Source organism: Triplophysa rosa, linkage group LG8 (genome assembly GCF_024868665.1).
Source record: "Triplophysa rosa linkage group LG8, Trosa_1v2, whole genome shotgun sequence".
Classification (NCBI taxonomy): Eukaryota; Metazoa; Chordata; class Actinopteri; order Cypriniformes; family Nemacheilidae; genus Triplophysa; species Triplophysa rosa.
The window spans coordinates 15330377-15338090 of NC_079897.1; the positions used below are offsets into that span (position 1 = coordinate 15330377).

Consider the following 7714-nt stretch of genomic DNA (forward strand, 5'->3'; position numbering starts at 1 on the left):
TGTCCTGTATGTTGTCCCCAAGAAGTTGATATTATTAGACACATGAATTGAACTAGTATAAGTGATCATCTCAAAATGAGATGGAAACGCATTGGGCACAGTCATTTCAACATTCATTGGCGAGCTCAATTTCCAGTGGTACATTTGTTGAAGCTGATGTTTATGAGCCAGAGTTTTCAAAATATTTCTGAAGTTGCACACCACTTGAGCCTGGCGCTTCAAGATGCTATGTTTTGCTTCGAACCTCATGAACCACAACTTGGAAAGAGGTCCAAATAAAGTCATAATACTTGGGTAATGTGTCATAAAATGATGCTTAGGAATTAGATTCCTGTCAGGATAAAGAAGCTTGAATTGCGTGTGGTGATCTATTATCAGCTGTTTAAGATAAACAGCAAGTCCTTCTGTCACAACAGGTGCAAAAATTATGTCACAAATCTCCCTCAACAACAGGTAAAGATGCCAATGTGGGCTGTTAGGATCAATTAAATCGCCCAAAAGAAAAGGTAATACTAGTAGTAAACACCACATTTGTGATGCACTTTGCTTAATAGCATTTTCAGACTTCAAGTTAACAATAACACTAGGTTTGTTTTTTTTATTTCCATATCCATAGTCAAATCCTGCTATTCTTTCATTTAGATGCTCCAAAGAAAACATTTTCTCTTCATAAATGAAATGCCGCAGCATTAATTTGACCTCAAGAGGTGCAACTCCCTCTAACACATCATGCATGATGTCCACACCAATATTTTCAGTTACATGGAAATACTGTAGGCTATTCAGGCATGAGTTATGTTTGACACCAGTTGCACTGGCATCATTAAGCTGTACATGGTATGCATAGTTTTCCCTTGTACGTCTCTCTGTGTTATTTTCATCAAAAATATACTGTGAACTTTTTTTGTCAATCAAACAAAATTGACAAAATCTGTTTGCAGAAAAACTTTCCAGATAGCCACATAGTGAGTGACAGGCAAGATTGTCTGCTGTCAACAGACAGACAGTTCCATGAAGTAACTGGCATTCATTGCCTATTTTGACCTCTATACCATTCTGCTCAATTTCTTTAATGTCTGTTAACAGCGGTTCCAGAATTTTGTCAAAACCATAAATGTCTTTATCAATAGAATTAAATAAAAGACATACATGAATATTGGAAAGTACGGAGTTATTTTCTGATGCCACATTTCGTAGTGCAAAATAGACTGCCCCCATTTTATGAATCTTTGTTTTTGATCCAAGAGGATTTGTTGTTTCCAAATCATCGAAGTATAATTGAATTTGTAATGCATTGGGATGGTTCTGGTACAGAGGATGTTTAGCATACTGAACACCATCACAATAATCTTGCATTTTATCTCGTTTACAACTGGACTGTATACACAGATTTTTAAATTTCTTGTAGAACTCAGCGCTAAAACCGTCAGGATCAGCGGCTTTGTTGTTAGGTAACTGTGATATTACCTCGTGCAATTCTTCGACTGTAATCTCTTTATCCACAACCTGCTTCGCTTCAGCGCTTAGGCTAGGAAGGTTCAACTGGGAAAAGAACTCGTCCATGGCTTGTTGGTCCGCTTCACACTTTGATTTATAGACGTCTTTGTAATATCCTGCAAAGCGATGGTTGATCTGTTTGGGATCAACAACGATGTTTCCGTTACTTGCTCGCATTTCATGTATTGCTCGTGTTGCCTGATCCTGTTTCAGCTGGCGGGTGATGTGGTAAAGTCGATCTTGAAGTTCAAAAAATCTCTCAGACAAAGAAGGTTCAGGTGTCAAGGAGTTAACTTTATTTGATCAGGCCAAACAAAGTGAGATGTCCCAAGTCATCTGAAAACCAGTGTTTTCCAGCCTTAGTTATAGTGAAACTTAGGAAAGGAGGTGCTTTCCTAAACCAATCAGGAAATTCCCTTTACCTTTTATTTTTTATTATCCAATCATTCTTGTCTGCCACTATTATTTTCTAGGCAACAAGGTTTGTATCTAATGTGGAATGTCGACCTTTACTTGGTTTTTAAAAATAAGTTTTCCGTTGGTACCAGTTTTCAGGCCACAAAGTGAACACATGTTCAACCTTCTGAACTTTATCTAGGTCAGGCCTTAAACAGATCCAAAGACATCATGAATTTTATATTGCTGAAATCTGTTCTATACTTGGTTAAAAGATTAAAAATATACTTATAGTTCAAACAACACTCAATCATTGCTTAAGTATCTGATTATATCATTAAATCATTAAATCATCTTCATATATTCATTGTATAATAGTATTGGTCTGATTATTAACACATCTATGGTAATATCATTCCTATGAATACTTCTTATAAGTGGGATGTACAACAGAGCCCAAAAGTGCAATATGCACAAAATGACACAAAATGATCAGAATTATGCACAATAATGACCTATGGCTCGATCAATGATTTCCTTTGTGCAGGTTGTACTTTTTTGGACATCAGTATAAGTTACTATTAGCAGAGTATACATGCGTGCAGCAAAAGCAGCAGCACAATCCGTTAGACTTAAACTGCTCTGAGGAACTTGCTCTGCTTTATGAGGGGCCGTACAAGCCGAAATTCATTCTAGCCTCTCACACACGTACATTTTCCTCTCACACACTCACATTCTCCTTTCACACACATACATTTTTCCTCTCACACACGTACATTTTTCCTCTCACACACTCACATTTTCCTTTCACACACATACATTTTCCCTCTCACACACTCACATTCTCCTTTCACACACATACATTTTTCCTCTCACACACGTACATTTTTCCTCTCACACACTCACATTCTCCTTTCGCACACTCACATTCTCCTTTTGCACACATACATTTTTCCTTTCGCACACATACATTTTTCCTCTCGCACACGTGCATTTTTCCTCTCACACACGTACATTTTTCCTCTCACACACGTACATTTTTCCTCTCACACACGTACATTTTCCCTCTCACACACGTACATTTTCCCTCTCACACACGTACATTTTTCCTCTCACACACGTACATTTTTCCTCTCACACACGTACATTTTTCCTCTCACACACATACATTCTCCTTTCACACACACTTACATTCTCCTTTCGCACACACAAATTTTTCCTCTCGCACACATACATTTTTCTCCTTTCACACTCACATTCTCCTTCCACACACATACATTTTTCCTCTTGTGCTCAAATATTTTAACGCGCACATTCTAACGTTTTTCTCTTATATTCATATATTTTTACGCACACATTTATACATTTTGCTCTTATGTAAACGTATTCAAAGTATACATTTAGTATTAAAAATTATAAATGTATGTAAGAAGAAAATATATGTATGTAAAAGAAGAATGTATGTATGTGTGAGAGAGTATAGTGAAAACGGAAGGTGTATGATGGAAACGGAAGGCAGGTCATGCAGACAGCGCTTCCGTGTATCAAAGACGTCGTAAAATGCGGCGTTTTCTATAATATTAAAATCAGCAGCGCCTTTTCTACACAGTCCAGCCCCTCCAATGAACAGAAAGACCTGTGTAGTAGAATGTCGATCTGAATAACGTTTCCTGTTTTTAACTTTATTGCGAATCATGTTTACACTTTCATTGTGTGATATTTTTTCATTGGGCACGTTTTTGAGAGTGTGTACGTTCATGACTCTGTGTACGTTCATGTTTGTAAGTTGTCAGCCTCGGTAGCGGAGTGGAAAGTTGTATCCATCTTTACAATTATGCAACATTTAGTGTAAAGTTCTCTGCAGTTGAGCATTTGTTTTACCAAGGATGGCATGTCCAGAAATCTTGGATATTCCTTGAAGATTTCTCCAACGGTTGGCGATTTTGTCATTATCCATTTTCTTCGATAACTGAAGGTTTGATCGATTGCATTCTTTATTGATGATGAATTCTCTGTTGATGGTCGCATCCTCTTTATCAGGGTCAACCACTCACTTGGCACTGTTTCTTCTAGACTTGGTGAAGAAGGTTGTAGTTTACAATGGCGACGTTTCAAACTGTAGGTCCGTTGGCTCTGTTGAAGCTTCCGCCTGATGTTCCGTAGTCTCATTTCTATAAATCCACTGTGTGATGGCCCATCAAAGAAATGCTCCTATCATGATCAATGCAAAAAGAGTGAAGTGAAGTACATTTGAGCACTTTGTACACACATAAATGAATAGAGCCCGACCGATTTATCGGTTGGCCGATATGAGCATGTCGCCGAAATATCGGCATCTGTGTATATGCTGCCGATTTGACACAGATATAATTTCTTTTTATAGAACGATATAACAGATAAAATGCTTGTAAATGGTTTAATTACTTAGTTTGTCCAGCAGAGCATGCTCCATTGTTTGCTACTGGCGACCAGGTCATGCGACACGAGCCAACCCTTTCGCTTCAGTAAGCTCACTCGTTTGGGCAGTGGCAGACAAGTGGTGTCTTCGCGACTCACTGTGTAACGTTATTTCCACTGCCGTTTTCAACCCATTCCTATGGCAGTTGAGCTCAACGTGTCCCTGTCTTTTACTCTCTCACATTGAGCTTATCATACTCATTTGCTACATGAGCATGGCCCTATGATTCTCCGCGATGCAGAAAACGTGGACGGAATTGTGGAATCCAGTCATAAAAACGGAATTTATGAAATGTCAGAGTTAGGCCAATACAAATGAGAAGTGTGTCCAAACTTTTGACTGGTACTGCAATATAGTACACGCATAAAGAATATCAGACATTTTTTACTCCCCAATATCGATATCGGCCCCCAAAAACCCATATCGGTCGGGCTCTATAAATGAAGTATGTAAAAGCATCCTTACATGTCCCTCATTTTGACCAAATGGAACCGAAATCCTTAATGAGGGGAACAACAGCACAATCTCCTTTGCTAGTGCCAGCTTTTCCTTACCAGATGGATAGCTGAAAGGTTATTTCAATAGACGAACAAAATATATCACAGTAACAAAACAAACATTGACACAGCAAATTGTTAACACTTTGATTAACACTGGTAAGTATTCCTGAAGAGTACTTATAATGTAATAGTGAAAAAAAAACACTTTACTGTTGTTTAAAAACCAAAACCATATACTCACAATCCATGTTTCTCTACAAGGTCACTAACAGCAACTTTTACAAGTAACTTTATTGATGAAATGGACAGCATCTTTGTCTCTTCATGTTCTCTCAGGACTGTAGGGGCCTTTTCCTCGAGCAGTGCCAGCAGGCCAGTAGTGGTTGCATCTGTTGAATGACACTATAAAATGACAAAACATTAAAAAGTCAATGTTTACTTTGACTACTTATTTAAAAAAAGACAATAATGGTTTACCGGTAATGGTTGAACACTTCTTTCTAATGGAGCCTGGGTGATATTTGTAATATAATATATTTGTAATATGTCAAACTCCCTTAGTTCTGTATTCAAATCAGTGTCAATGAATTCTTGAAAATGTGTGTCAAATCTCAATATTCGATCAACAGATACTTGTTGAGACAACTCAGTTTTGACTGAGTTGATCAGTTCTTCAACACTTCCGACTGTGAACAGTTTTCTCCATGTCTCCTTTCCGTCTATGAAGACAGTTGCAAGCACTCTGTGTAAAATTGTTAAGGTAACTGTGATTTGGTCTTCGTCTTCCATTACCTGAAAAATAAGACATATATTAAGACCACGGTCATATACATATTAAAAAGCATTCTACATTATCACACGTTTAACCCTACTAGAAAATCCAGCTCAAGCTGGTTATGAGCTGGTCAAAGCTGGTTGACCAGCTTGGCCGAGCTGGTGGGGACCTGGCTGAGCTGGTGGACCAGCTTGGCTGAGCTGGGTATTAGTTGGATTTTCCAGTAGGGAAACGTCTTGGTTACGGATGTAACCTCGGTTCCCTGATGGAGGGAACGAGACGTTGTGTCGAACCGACAGAGTGGGGTTTGTCTTGAGAACCTATCATCTTCTGAGTATTTAGAAGCTCGCTTTCAAATCGGTAGCCGTAGCAAAATGATAAATGTCGTGCTTTTTCATTAAATCTTGAAAATGTTTATTAAAGAATTCTTTCCCCAAATCTGTCTGTAATTTGCACGGTACGCATCCCTCGTCGAGTATAGATTCAAAGGCTTTAGTAACCTCGGGCCCGCTCTTATTCTTTAGCACTCGCGTCCAAGCGTACTTGCTAAATACATCTATGCACGTTAGTAAAAATTTATTATTATCGTTTTCCGCAGAATAGGCGGACATGTCGACAAGATCCGCCTGGAACTGAGTATCCATACCGTACACTACGACTCTACTCCATTTGTATTTTATAGGAGCCGCTCTATGCAGCGTGTAAGCGTCCTCGCCCGACAGCCATTCCCTAATAATCCAGGGTTGGACGGCGTGTAATAAGCTTCCTTCATGAGCTCTGCCATGTTAGCACTTCCTCTCTCCATAAAAGAATGAATAGCAAAATTTATGCGTTTTAAGATTTTATTTTTAAAATAAAGAATAGCGATACATGACATAGAAGAGAATAAACAATCGGTTACTAAAATAAGTCATAATAAAACAATGGTTACATAGGCACTAAAATAAATCATGAATAAACAATGGTTACATAGGCAGTAAAATAAGTCATAATAAAACAATGGTTACATAGGTACTAAAATAAGTCGTGATTACATGATATGAACACACATGATTACATGATGAACACACATGTGATAAAGCCTTATATATTATCCAGCGAGCACAGAAAATATACGCAGGACATTAGGGTCTTGTCGAGAATGTAGTCGACCAGGGTTTCAACAATTTTACCAACGTTGTGTTTCTCATTTTTTTAAATCAGCGCCACGCACAGCTCTGTTACGTACGTGCACATGCACATGATCTATTTAACATCTAGCTCGTCGCTACATTCAGACACTACGTCCAAAACTTTTCTGACGCTCACGCAGATAGGCTCTTGACCAATCATGCAGAAGCTGATCATGTCGCCCCACGAATTTGACAGTCCTTTCACCGTGATCATAATTTTCTTGAGATTTGACAGACAAACGCTATCCGCAGAGCAATCGTTTTCTGAATTGCAAGACTCGTTGATTAATTTAAGCATCAGGTCCACCATCAGTCTTTTGTAATGCTGTTTAAAAATGGGAGCTATGATCTTTTGGCCGCTGCAGCCGCTTCCCATCTTGTCTTGTTCAGGCTTTGCTTGCATCTGTGCTGACGCTTCGGGCGGTATGCCAGGAGGCACCGACGTCTTTGTCTGAATCCGTTTGGGAATACCAGGTATTGACGACGTCGCAGAAAACCTTGTCGGTGTCGCTGTTCAGAAGACTCTGTCGGATTTCTTTTAGCTTTGTGACGATGTATGGCTCGTCTTTCAGTTCGTAGTAAATGGCACACGCGGCTCCTTGTATCGCGCGAGTATCTGCCTTAAACCCGCAGCGTTGTTGAGCGGATGCAGCGAGGTGGTAAAGTTTGTCTTTAAACAGCTTGCGGCTGAACTCTAAAAAGTGTGATGCAAAATAGTACGATGTAGGTTCAAACAGACAGGAATGCTGCATCTGGCTCGGGTGATCTATTTCGCACCCCAGACACTCTTCTTTGAGCTTGACATTGATGATGTGCTGTAGTACCACGGTGACCACGCCTTTAATGACGTTGTAGCCGAGGTCCGTGAAGAATCCGTCTGTGACATCGATCGGAGTATCGCCCACTTCCATTAGGG

The 7714-nt window shown here is 39.3% G+C and overlaps 1 long non-coding RNA gene across 1 annotated transcript; it reads right to left on the bottom strand.

Annotated features, from left to right (window-relative positions):
• Positions 1-3995: 3995 nt before the first annotated feature.
• LOC130557574 (uncharacterized) lies at positions 3996-5185 on the bottom strand. The gene is made up of 3 exons (XR_008963331.1): positions 5093-5185; positions 4817-4916; positions 3996-4104 (listed from the first exon to the last, which is right to left on the bottom strand). It is a non-coding gene; the product is annotated as an uncharacterized LOC130557574 (long non-coding RNA).
• Positions 5186-7714: the final 2529 nt, after the last annotated feature.